Here is a 10,601-nt window from a genome sequence, read left to right on the forward strand (position 1 = left end):
TCCCAGCAGTCACCTCTCCAGTCATCACCCAGACACATTCCCTGGTGTTACTGTATAATGCCCCATTCCCAGCAGTCACTTCTCCAGTCATCACCCAGACACATCCCCCGGTGTTACTGTATAATGTCCCATTCCTAGCAGTCACCTCTCCAGTCATTACCCAGACACATCCCCTGGTGTTACTGTATAATGCCCCATTCCCAGCAGTCACCTCTCCAGTCATCACCCAGACACATCCCCTGGTGTTACTGTATAATATCCCATTCCCAGCAGTCACCTCTCCAGTCATCACCCAGACACATCCCCCGGTGTTACTGTATAATGTCCCATTCCTAGCAGTCACCTCTCCAGTCATCACCCAGACACATCCCCGGTGTTACTGTATAATGCCCCATTCCCATCAGTCACCTCTTCAGTCAGCAGCTGAATGATCTTGTTGGTGAGTTCCAGGATCTTCTGGTCATTGTGTCTCTCATGTATCAGTGAGTGAGGTGGAGGCACCGGGATGGGGCTCTGGGTCCTGCTATGTCCTCCTGACACGTGGGGATAGCTGGGCGTCTTCTTCACCACTGTGTAATCCTGTGAAATGCGGGAGACACCAAATATCATTGTATACACTCCTAGATCCCCTCACCTCCCCAGTCATGTCCCTGTATTATAACTATAGATATAAGTGATGTCACTGTGTCGCTCACAGATCCCCTCACCTCAAGAAGGAGGGTAGCAGAAGACAGGCTAGTGGAAGGAGAGGGGGCAGCAGGGGCAGACTGGGCGGCAGGTGAAGGGTCGGCAGGAAATAGACTGGGGGTAGCAGGAAAGGGTGGTAGTAGAAGACAGGTGGCAGCAGGTGAGGTGGGAGGATGGGGGAGGCGGTAGGTGAGGAGGGGTTGCAGTAGAGATGCAGTAATGACAGGCAGGGAGCTGCATGTGGGGGGGGGGGGGGGGAGACAATGGTCAGCAGGTGAGGAAGGGAGCAGGTGAGGGGGTCAACAGGAGACAGGTGGGGAGCGGCTGGAGACTAGGAAGGTACAGGTAGGGGGCAGCAGAAAGTGGTGGCAGGGGGTCACAAGGCAAGGGGGGTTGCAGGGTGAGATAGGATACGACAGCCATTACCTGGAGGATGAGAGCGGAAGGAAATGGAGGAGGGTGGGGATGCTGTTAGCGTCTGCCAGTCTTGTAAATGTCCCTCCAAAAATGGTCGCCATCTCCTCTAGCAACAGTCTGAAGTGTCTCATCTGAGGCGGTGGCCATTTTGGGTGAGACACTTTCAACATTATTCCATGCGGAAAGCCAGATATGGAATACTGTCTCAAAGAGACCGCGGCCGCATGCGCCCCGTGTGATTGCACAGATCACCTAACCCTAGAAATGGCTCTGATGGCAGAAGACTGGGGTGCGGCAGGAGATAGGTGAAGGGGCAACAGGAGAATGACAGGGAGCGGCAGGTTAGAAGGGCAGCAAGTGAGGGACAGACAGGGGGCTGCAGGCGAGGAGGCATTAGGAAAATGTCAGGGGCAGCAGGTGAGGGGGCATTAGGAGAATGTCAGGGGCAACAGGTGAGGGGGCATTAGGAGAATATAAGGGCAGCAGGTGACTGACAGGGGTAGCAAATGAGGGGGCATTAGGAGAATGTAAGGGCAGCAGGTGAGGGGTATTAGGAGAATGTAGGGGGCAGAAGGTGACAGACAGGGGGTAGTAAATGAGGGGGCATTAGGATGTCAGGAGCAGCAGATAACAGACGGACAGCAGGTGAGTGGGCATTAGGCGAATGTCAGGGACATGAGAGGGGGTATTAGGAGAGGTTGGGGGCAGGTGAGTGGGCATTAGGTGAATGTCAGGGACATGAGAGGGGGTATTAGAAGTATATAGGGGCAGGAGAGGGGGTATTAGGAGAGGTTGGGGGCAGGAGAGGGGGTATTAGGAGAGGTTGGGGGCAGGAGAGGGGGTATTAGGAGAGGTTGGTGGCAGGAGAGGGGGTATTAGGAGAGGTTGGTGGCAGGAGAGGGGGTATTAGGAGAGGTTGGTGGAAGGAGAGGGGGTATTAGGAGAGGTTGGTGGCAGGAGAGGGGGTATTAGGAGAGGTTGGTGGAAGGAGAGGGGGTATTAGGAGAGGTTGGTGGCAGGAGAGGGGGTATTAGGAGAGGTTGGTGGCAGGAGAGGGGGTATTAGGAGAGGTAGAAGGCAGGAGAGGGGGTATTAGGAGAGGTAGAGGGCAGGAGAGGGGGTAATAGGAGAGGATGGGGGCAGGAGAGGGGGTATTAAGAGAGGATGGGGGCAGGAGAGGGGGTATTAAGAGAGGATGGGGGCAGGAGAGGGGGTAATAGGAGAGGATGGGGGCAGGAGAGGGGGTAATAGGAGAGGAGGGGGTATTAGGAGAGGATGGGGGCAGGAGAGGGGGTATTAGGAGAGGTTGGGGCAGGAGAGGGGGTATTAGGAGTGGTAGAGGGCAGGAGAAGGGGTATTAGGAGAGGTAGAGGGCAGGAGAAGGGGTATTAGGAGAGGTAGAGGGCAGGAGAAGGGGTATTAGGAGAGGAGGGGGTATTAGGAGAGGTTGGGGTAGGAGAGGGGGTAATAGGAGAGGATGGGGGCAGGAGAGGGGGTATTAGGAGAGGATGGGGGCAGGGGAGGGGGTAATAGGAGAGGATGGGGGCAGGAGAGGGGGTAATAGGAGAGGATGGGGGCAGGATAGGGGGTATTAGGAGAGGATGGGGGCAGGAGAGGGGGTATTAGGAGAGGATGGGGGCAGGAGAGGGGGTATTAGGAGAGGATGGGGGCAGGAGAGGGGGTATTAGGAGAGGATGGGGGCAGGAGAGGGGGTATTAGGAGAGGTTGGGGCAGGAGAGGGGGCATTAGGAGAGGTTGGGGGCAGGAGAGGGGGTATTAGGAGAGGTTGGGGCAGGAGAGGGGGCATTAGGAGAGGTTGGGGGAAGAAGAGGGGGTATTAGGAGAGGGGGTATTAGGAGAGGTTGGGGGCAGGAGAGGGGGTATTAGGAGAGGTTGGGGGCAGGAGAGGGGGTATTAGGAGAGGTTGGGGGCAGGAGAGGGGGCATTAGGAGAGGATGGGGGCAGGAGAGGGGGCATTAGGAGAGGATGGGGGCAGGAGAGGGGGTATTAGGAGAGCTTGGGGGAAGAAGAGGGGGTATTAGGAGAGGATGGGGGAAGAAGAGGGGGTATTAGGAGAGGATGGGGGCAGGAGAGGGGGTATTAGGAGAGGATGGGGGCAGGAGAGGGGGTATTAGGAGAGGTTGAGGGCAGGAGAGGGGGTAATAGGAGAGGTTGAGGGCAGGAGAGGGGGTATTAGGAGAGGTTGAGGGCAGGAGAGGGGGTAATAGGAGAGGTTGAGGGCAGGAGAGGGGGTATTAGGAGAGGTTGAGGGCAGGAGAGGGGGTAATAGGAGAGGATGGGGGCAGGAGAGGGGGTATTAGGAGAGGATGGGGGCAGGAGAGGGGGTATTAGGAGAGGATGGGGGCAGGAGAGGGGGTATTAGGAGAGGTTGGGGCAGGAGAGGGGGCATTAGGAGAGGTTGGGGGCAGGAGAGAGGGTATTAGGAGAGGTTGGGGCAGGAGAGGGGGCATTAGGAGAGGTTGGGGGAAGAAGAGGGGGTATTAGGAGAGGGGGTATTAGGAGAGGTTGGGGGCAAGAGAGGGGGTATTAGGAGAGGTTGGGGGCAGGAGAGGGGGTATTAGGAGAGGTTGGGGGCAGGAGAGGGGGCATTAGGAGAGGATGGGGGCAGGAGAGGGGGCATTAGGAGAGGATGGGGGCAGGAGAGGGGGTATTAGGAGAGATTGGGGGAAGAAGAGGGGGTATTAGGAGAGGATGGGGGAAGAAGAGGGGGTATTAGGAGAGGATGGGGGCAGGAGAGGGGGTATTAGGAGAGGATGGGGGCAGGAGAGGGGGTATTAGGAGAGGATGGGGGCAGGAGAGGGGGTATTAGGAGAGGTTGAGGGCAGGAGAGGGGGTATTAGGAGAGGTTGAGGGCAGGAGAGGGGGGTATTAGGAGAGGATGGGGGCAGGAGAGGGGGTATTAGGAGAGGATGGGGGCAGGAGAGGGGGTATTAGGAGAGGATGGGGGCAGGAGAGGGGGTATTAGGAGAGGATGGGGGCAGGAGAGGGGGTGTTAGGAGAGGTGGGGGCAGGAGAGGTGGTATTAGGAGAGGATGGGGGCAGGAGAGGGGGTATTAGGAGAGGATGGGGGCAGGTTGGGGGCAGGAGAGGGGGTATTAGGAGAGGTTGGGGGCAGGAGAGGGGGTATTAGGAGAGGTTGGGGGGGTATTAGGAGAGGTTGGGGGCAGGAGAGGGGGTATTAGGAGAGGTTGGGGGCAGGAGAGGGGGTATTAGGAGAGGTTGGGGGCAGGAGAGGGGGTATTAGGAGAGGATGGGGCAGGAGAGGGGGTATTAGGAGAGGTTGGGGCAGGAGAGGGGGTATTAGGAGAGGTTGGGGGCAGGAGAGGGGGTATTAGGAGAGGATGGGGCAGGAGACAGGTGGGATGAGGGGACATTACCTGGAGGATGAGGCGGCAGGAGAGATCACACCGTGGACACAGTGGGATGTGGGTAGTGACTGCCACGGTAACTCAGCAACCAGGAGCAGCCCCGCCCACTCACTGCCCATAGGCCGCAGCCTCCAGTCACTGCTACACCCAGCCCCGCCCTCTCTCCCTCTCATAGGCCGCATTGCCCCGTCACTCATTTACCTCCAGCCCCGCCCACTCACTGCCCTGCAGTTTCGCGTCACGCAACAACCCCCACTGCCTCGCCCACTATCCTGCCCATTGGCCGTCGTATCCTATCACTCTTCTGCCCATAGGCCGCAACTTCCAGTCAGTTACAGCCAGCCCCGCCCTCTCTCGCTCTCATAGGCCACAAAGCTCCGTCACTCATTTACTTCCAGCCCCGCCCTCTCTCTGCCCATAGGACGCATCGTCTCGTCACAGAATCACACTGCCCCGCTCACTATCCCGCCCATTGGCTGCCGTATCCTATCACTCTCCTGCCTATTCACCGAGGCCACGCCCACTCTATTGCTCATAGGCCGCAGCCTCCAGTCACTGCTACACCCAGCCCCGCCCTCTCTCGCTCTCATAGGCCACAAAGCTCCGTCACTCATTTACTTCCAGCCCTGCCCTCTCTCTGCCCATAGGACGCATCGTCTCGTCACAGAATCACACTGCCCCGCTCACTATCCCGCCCATTGGCTGCCGTATCCTATCACTCTCCTGCCTATTCACCGAGGCCACGCCCACTATATTGCTCATAGGCCGCAGCTCTCAGTCACCGTTACACCCAGCCCCGCCCTCTCTCCCTCTCATAGGCCGCAATTACCTCAAGCCCCGCCCGCTCACTGCCCATAGGACTGTGTCTCGTGAGACAACCGCCTGCCCCGACCATTATCCTGCCCATTGGCCGCCGTATTCTAACACTCTCTTGCCCTTTGGCCGCGTCCACGCCCACTCTCCTGCTCATAGGCCGCAGTTTCCAGTCACTGTCACACCCAGCCCCGCCCTCTCTCCGTCTCATAAGCCGCAATGCCCCCGTCACTCAACTACCTCCAGCTCCGCCCACAGCACTGTGCCTCCCGTCACTCAGCCATCATTAGCCCCGCCTACTCTCTAGCCCCGGCTCCCTGTATACAGCTCTAGCTGCGCTAGCACAGACTAAGCCAACATGTCGGCGCCCATAGGGAGCCGGGAACATGGCGCCTGCCCCGTCCTGATGCTGTGATGTGTGTATAATAATAATGGGTGATGTGTGGTCACAGCTGCTGTGTTACTGACCGGGCTGCAGCCACCTAGTCTTCATATCCCAGCACACACAGTGCCAGCCATGGTGGAGAGCCAGTGTGGGACTGGGGGGTGATGGGCCCATGGGTGGAATGTAGTGACAGGGGCCCATGGGGGGAATGTAGCGACAGGGCCCATGGGGGGGATGTAGCGACAGGGGCCCATGGGGGGGATGTAGCGACAGGGGCCCATGGGGGGAATGTAGCGACAGGGGCCCATGGGGGGAATGTAGCGATAGGGGCCCATGGGGGGAATGCAGTGACAGGGGCCCATGGGGGGGATGTAGTGATAGGGGCCCATGGGGGGAATGTAGTGACAGGGGCCCATGGGGGGAATGTAGTGACAGGGGCCCATGGGGGGAATGTAGTGACAGGGGCCCATGGGGAGAATGTAGTGACAGGGGCCCATGGGGGGGATGTATGACAGGGGTCCATGCGGGGAATGTAGTGACAGGAGCACATGGGGGGAATGTAGTGACAGGGGTCCATGGGGGGAATGTAGTGACAGGGGCCCATGGGGGGAATGTAGTGACAGGGGCCCATGGGGGGGAATGTAGTGACAGGGGCCCATGGGGAGAATGTAGTGACAGGGGCCCATGGGGGGGATGTATGACAGGGGTCCATGCGGGGAATGTAGTGACAGGAGCACATGGGGGGAATGTAGTGACAGGGGTCCATGGGGGGAATGTAGTGACAGGAGCACATGGGGGGAATGTAGTGACAGGAACACATGGGGGGAATGTAGTGACAGGGGCCCATGGGGAGAATGTAGTGACAGGGGCCCATGGGGGCAATGTAGTGATAGGGTCCCATGGGGGGAATGTAGTGACAGGGGCCCATGCGGGGAATGTAGTGACAGAGGCCCATGGGGGAGATGTAGTGACAGGGCCCATGCGGGGAATGTAGTGACAGGGGTAGGGGCCCATGCGGGGAATGTAGTGACAGGGGCCCATGGGGGGAATGTAGTGACAGGGGTCCATGGGGGGAATGTAGTGACAGGAGCACATGGGGGGAATGTAGTGACAGGGGCCCATGCGGGGAATGTAGTGACAGGGGCCCATGGGTGGGCTGTATGACAGGGCCCATGTCAGCCATGGTGGAGAGCCAGCGTGGGAATGGGGGGTGATGGGCCCATGGGGGAAATGTAGTGATAGGGGCCCATGCGGGGAATGTAGTCATAGGGGCCCATGGGGGAAATGTAGTGATAGGGGCCCATGGGGGAAATGTAGTGATAGGGGCCCATGGGGGAAATGTAGTGATAGGGGCCCATGCGGGGAATGTAGTGATAGGGGCCCATGCGGGGAATGTAGTGACAGGGGCCCATGGGGGGAATGTAGTGACAGGGACCCATGGGGGGGATGTATGACAGGGCCCATGTCAGCCATGGCGGAGAGCCAGTGTGGGACTGGGGGGTGATGGGCCCATGGGGGCAATGTAGTGATAGGGGCCCATGGGGGGAATGTAGTGACAGGGGCCCATGGGGGGAATGTAGTAACAGGGACCATGGGGGGGATGTAGTGACAGGGGCCCATGGGGGGAATGTAGTGACGGGCCCATGCGGGGAATGTAGTGACAGGGGCCCATGGGTGGGATGTATGACAGGGCCCATGTCAGCCATGGTGGAGAGCCAGAGTGGGACTGGGGGGTGATGGGCCCATGGGGGAAATGTAGTGATAGGGGCCCATGCGGGGAATGTAGTGATAGGGGCCCATGGGGGAAATGTAGTGATAGGGGCCCATGCGGGGAATGTAGTGATAGGGGCCCATGCAGGGAATGTAATGACAGGGGCCTATGGGGGGAATGTAGTGACAGGGGCCCATGGGGGGAATGTAGTGACAGGGGTAGGGGCCCATGCGGGGAATGTAGTGACAGGGGCCCATGGGGGGAATGTAGTGACAGGGGCTCATGGGGGCAATGTAGTGATAGAGTCCCATGGGGGGAATGTAGTGACAGGGGCCCATGCGGGGAATGTAGTGACAGAGGCCCATGGGGGAGATGTAGTGACAGGGCCCATGCGGGGAATGTAGTGACAGGGGTAGGGGCCCATGCGGGGAATGTAGTGACAGGGGCCCATGGGGGGAATGTAGTGACAGGGGTCCATGGGGGGAATGTAGTGACAGGGGTCCATGGGGGGAATGTAGTGACAGCAGCACATGGGGGGAATGTAGTGACAGGGGCCCATGCGGGGAATGTAGTGACAGGGACCCATGTGTGGGATGTATGACAGGGCCCATGTCAGCCATGGTGGAGAGCCAGTGTGGGACTGGGGGGTGATGGGCCCATGGGGGAAATGTAGTGATAGGTGCCCATGCGGGGAATGTAGTGATAGGGGCCCATGGGGGAAATGTAGTGATAGGGGCCCATGGGGGAAATGTAGTGATAGGGGCCCATGCGGGGAATGTAGTGACAGGGGCCCATGCGGGGAATGTAGTGACAGGGGCCCATGGGGGGAATGTAGTGACAGGGGCCCATGGGGAGAATGTAGTGACAGGGGTAGGGGCCCATGCGGGGAATGTAGTGACAGGGGCCCATGGGGGGAATGTAGTGACAGGGGCCCATGCGGGGAATGTAGTGACAGAGGCCCATGGGGGGAATGTAGTGACAGGGGTCCATGGGGGGAATGTAGTGACAGGGGCCCATGGGGGGAATGTAGTGACAGGGGTCCATGGGGGGAATGTAGTGTCAGGGGTCCATGGGGGGAATGTAGTGACAGGGGTCCATGGGGGAATGTAGTGACAGGGGCCCATGGGGGGGATGTATGACAGGGCCCATGTGAGCCATGGCGGAGAGCCAGTGTGGGACTGGGGGGTGATGGGCCCATGGGGGCAATGTAGTGACAGGGGCCCATGGGGGGAATGTAGTGACAGGGGCCCATGGGGGGAATGTAGTGACAGGGGCCCATGGGGGGATGTATGACAGGGCCCATGTGAGCCATGGCGGAGAGCCAGTGTGGGACTGGGGGGTGATGGGCCCATGGGGGCAATGTAGTGACAGGGGCCCATGGGGGGAATGTAGTGACAGGGGCCCATGGGGGCAATGTAGTGACAGGGGCCCATGGGGGGAATGTAGTGATAGGGTCCCATGGGGGGAATGTAGTGACAGGGACCATGGGGGGGATGTAGTGACAGGGGCCCATGGGGGGAATGTAGTGACGGGCCCATGCGGGGAATGTAGTGACAGGGGCCCATGGGTGGGATGTATGACAGGGCCCATGTCAGCCATGGTGGAGAGCCAGTGTGGGACTGGGGGGTGATGGGCCCATGGGGGAAATGTAGTGATAGGGGCCCATGCGGGGAATGTAGTGATAGGGGCCCATGGGGGAACTGTAGTGATAGGGGCCCATGCGGGAAATGTAGTGATAGGGGCCCATGCGGGGAATGTAGTGACAGGGGCCTATGGGGGGAATGTAGTGAAAGGGGCCCATGGGGGGAATGTAGTGACAGGGGTAGGGGCCCATGCGGGGAATGTAGTGACAGGGGCCCATGGGGGAAATGTAGTGACAGGGGCCCATGGGGGGAATGTAGTGACAGGGGCCCATGGGGGGGATGTAGTGACAGGGGCCCATGCGGGGAATGTAGTGACAGAGGCCCATGGGGGGAATGTAGTGACGGGCCCATGCGGGGAATGTAGTGACAGGGGCCCATGGGTGGGATGTATGACAGGGCCCATGTCAGCCATGGTGGAGAGCCAGTGTGGGACTGGGGGGTGATGGGCCCATGGGGGAAATGTAGTGATAGGGGCCCATGCGGGGAATGTAGTGATAGGGGCCCATGGGGGAACTGTAGTGATAGGGGCCCATGCGGGAAATGTAGTGATAGGGGCCCATGCAGGGAATGTAGTGACAGGGGCCTATGGGGGGAATGTAGTGAAAGGGGCCCATGGGGGGAATGTAGTGACAGGGGTAGGGGACAATGCGGGGAATGTAGTGACAGGGGCCCATGGGGGGAATGTAGTGACAGTGGCCCATGGGGGGGATGTAGTGACAGGGGCCCATGCGGGGAATGTAGTGACAGAGGCCCATGGGGGGAATGTAGTGACAGGGGTCCATGGGGGGAATCTAGTGACAGGGGTCCATGGGGGGAATGTAGTGACAGGGGTCCATGGGGGGAATGTAGTGACAGGCGCTTATGCGGGGAATTTAGTGACAGGGGCCCATGGGGGGGATGTATGACAGGGCACATGTCAGCCATGGCGGAGAGCCAGTGTTGGACTGGGGGGTGATGGGCCCATGGGGGCAATGTAGTGACAGGGGCCCATGCGGGGAATGTAGTGACAGAGGCCCATGGGGGAGATGTAGTGACAGGGCCCATGGGTGGGATGTAGTGACAGGGCCCCATGGGGGGAATTTAGTGACAGGGGCCCATGGGGGCAATGTAGGGATAGGGGCCCATGGGGGGAATGTAGTGACAGGGACCCATGGGGGAGATGTAGTGACAGGGGCCCATGGGGGGAATGTAGTGACATGGCCCCATGGGGGGAATGTAGTGACAGGGCCCATGGGGGGATGTAGTGACAGGGGCCCATGGGGGGGAATGTAGTGACAGGGGCCCATGCGGGGAATGTAGTGACAGGGGCCCATGGGTGGGATGTATGACAGGGCCCATGTCAGCCATGGTGGAGAGCCAGTGTGGGACTGGGGGGTGATGGGCCCATGGGGGAAATGTAGTGATAGGGGCCCATGCGGGGAATGTAGTGATAGGGGCCCATGGGGGAAATGTAGTGATAGGGTCCCATGGGGGGAATGTAGTGACAGGGGCCCATGCGGGGAATGTAGTGACAGAGGCCCATGGGGGAGATGTAGTGACAGGGCCCATGCGGGGAA

This window comes from Pseudophryne corroboree, assembly GCF_028390025.1.
Source record: "Pseudophryne corroboree isolate aPseCor3 chromosome 3 unlocalized genomic scaffold, aPseCor3.hap2 SUPER_3_unloc_5, whole genome shotgun sequence".
In the NCBI taxonomy this organism is placed as follows: Eukaryota; Metazoa; Chordata; class Amphibia; order Anura; family Myobatrachidae; genus Pseudophryne; species Pseudophryne corroboree.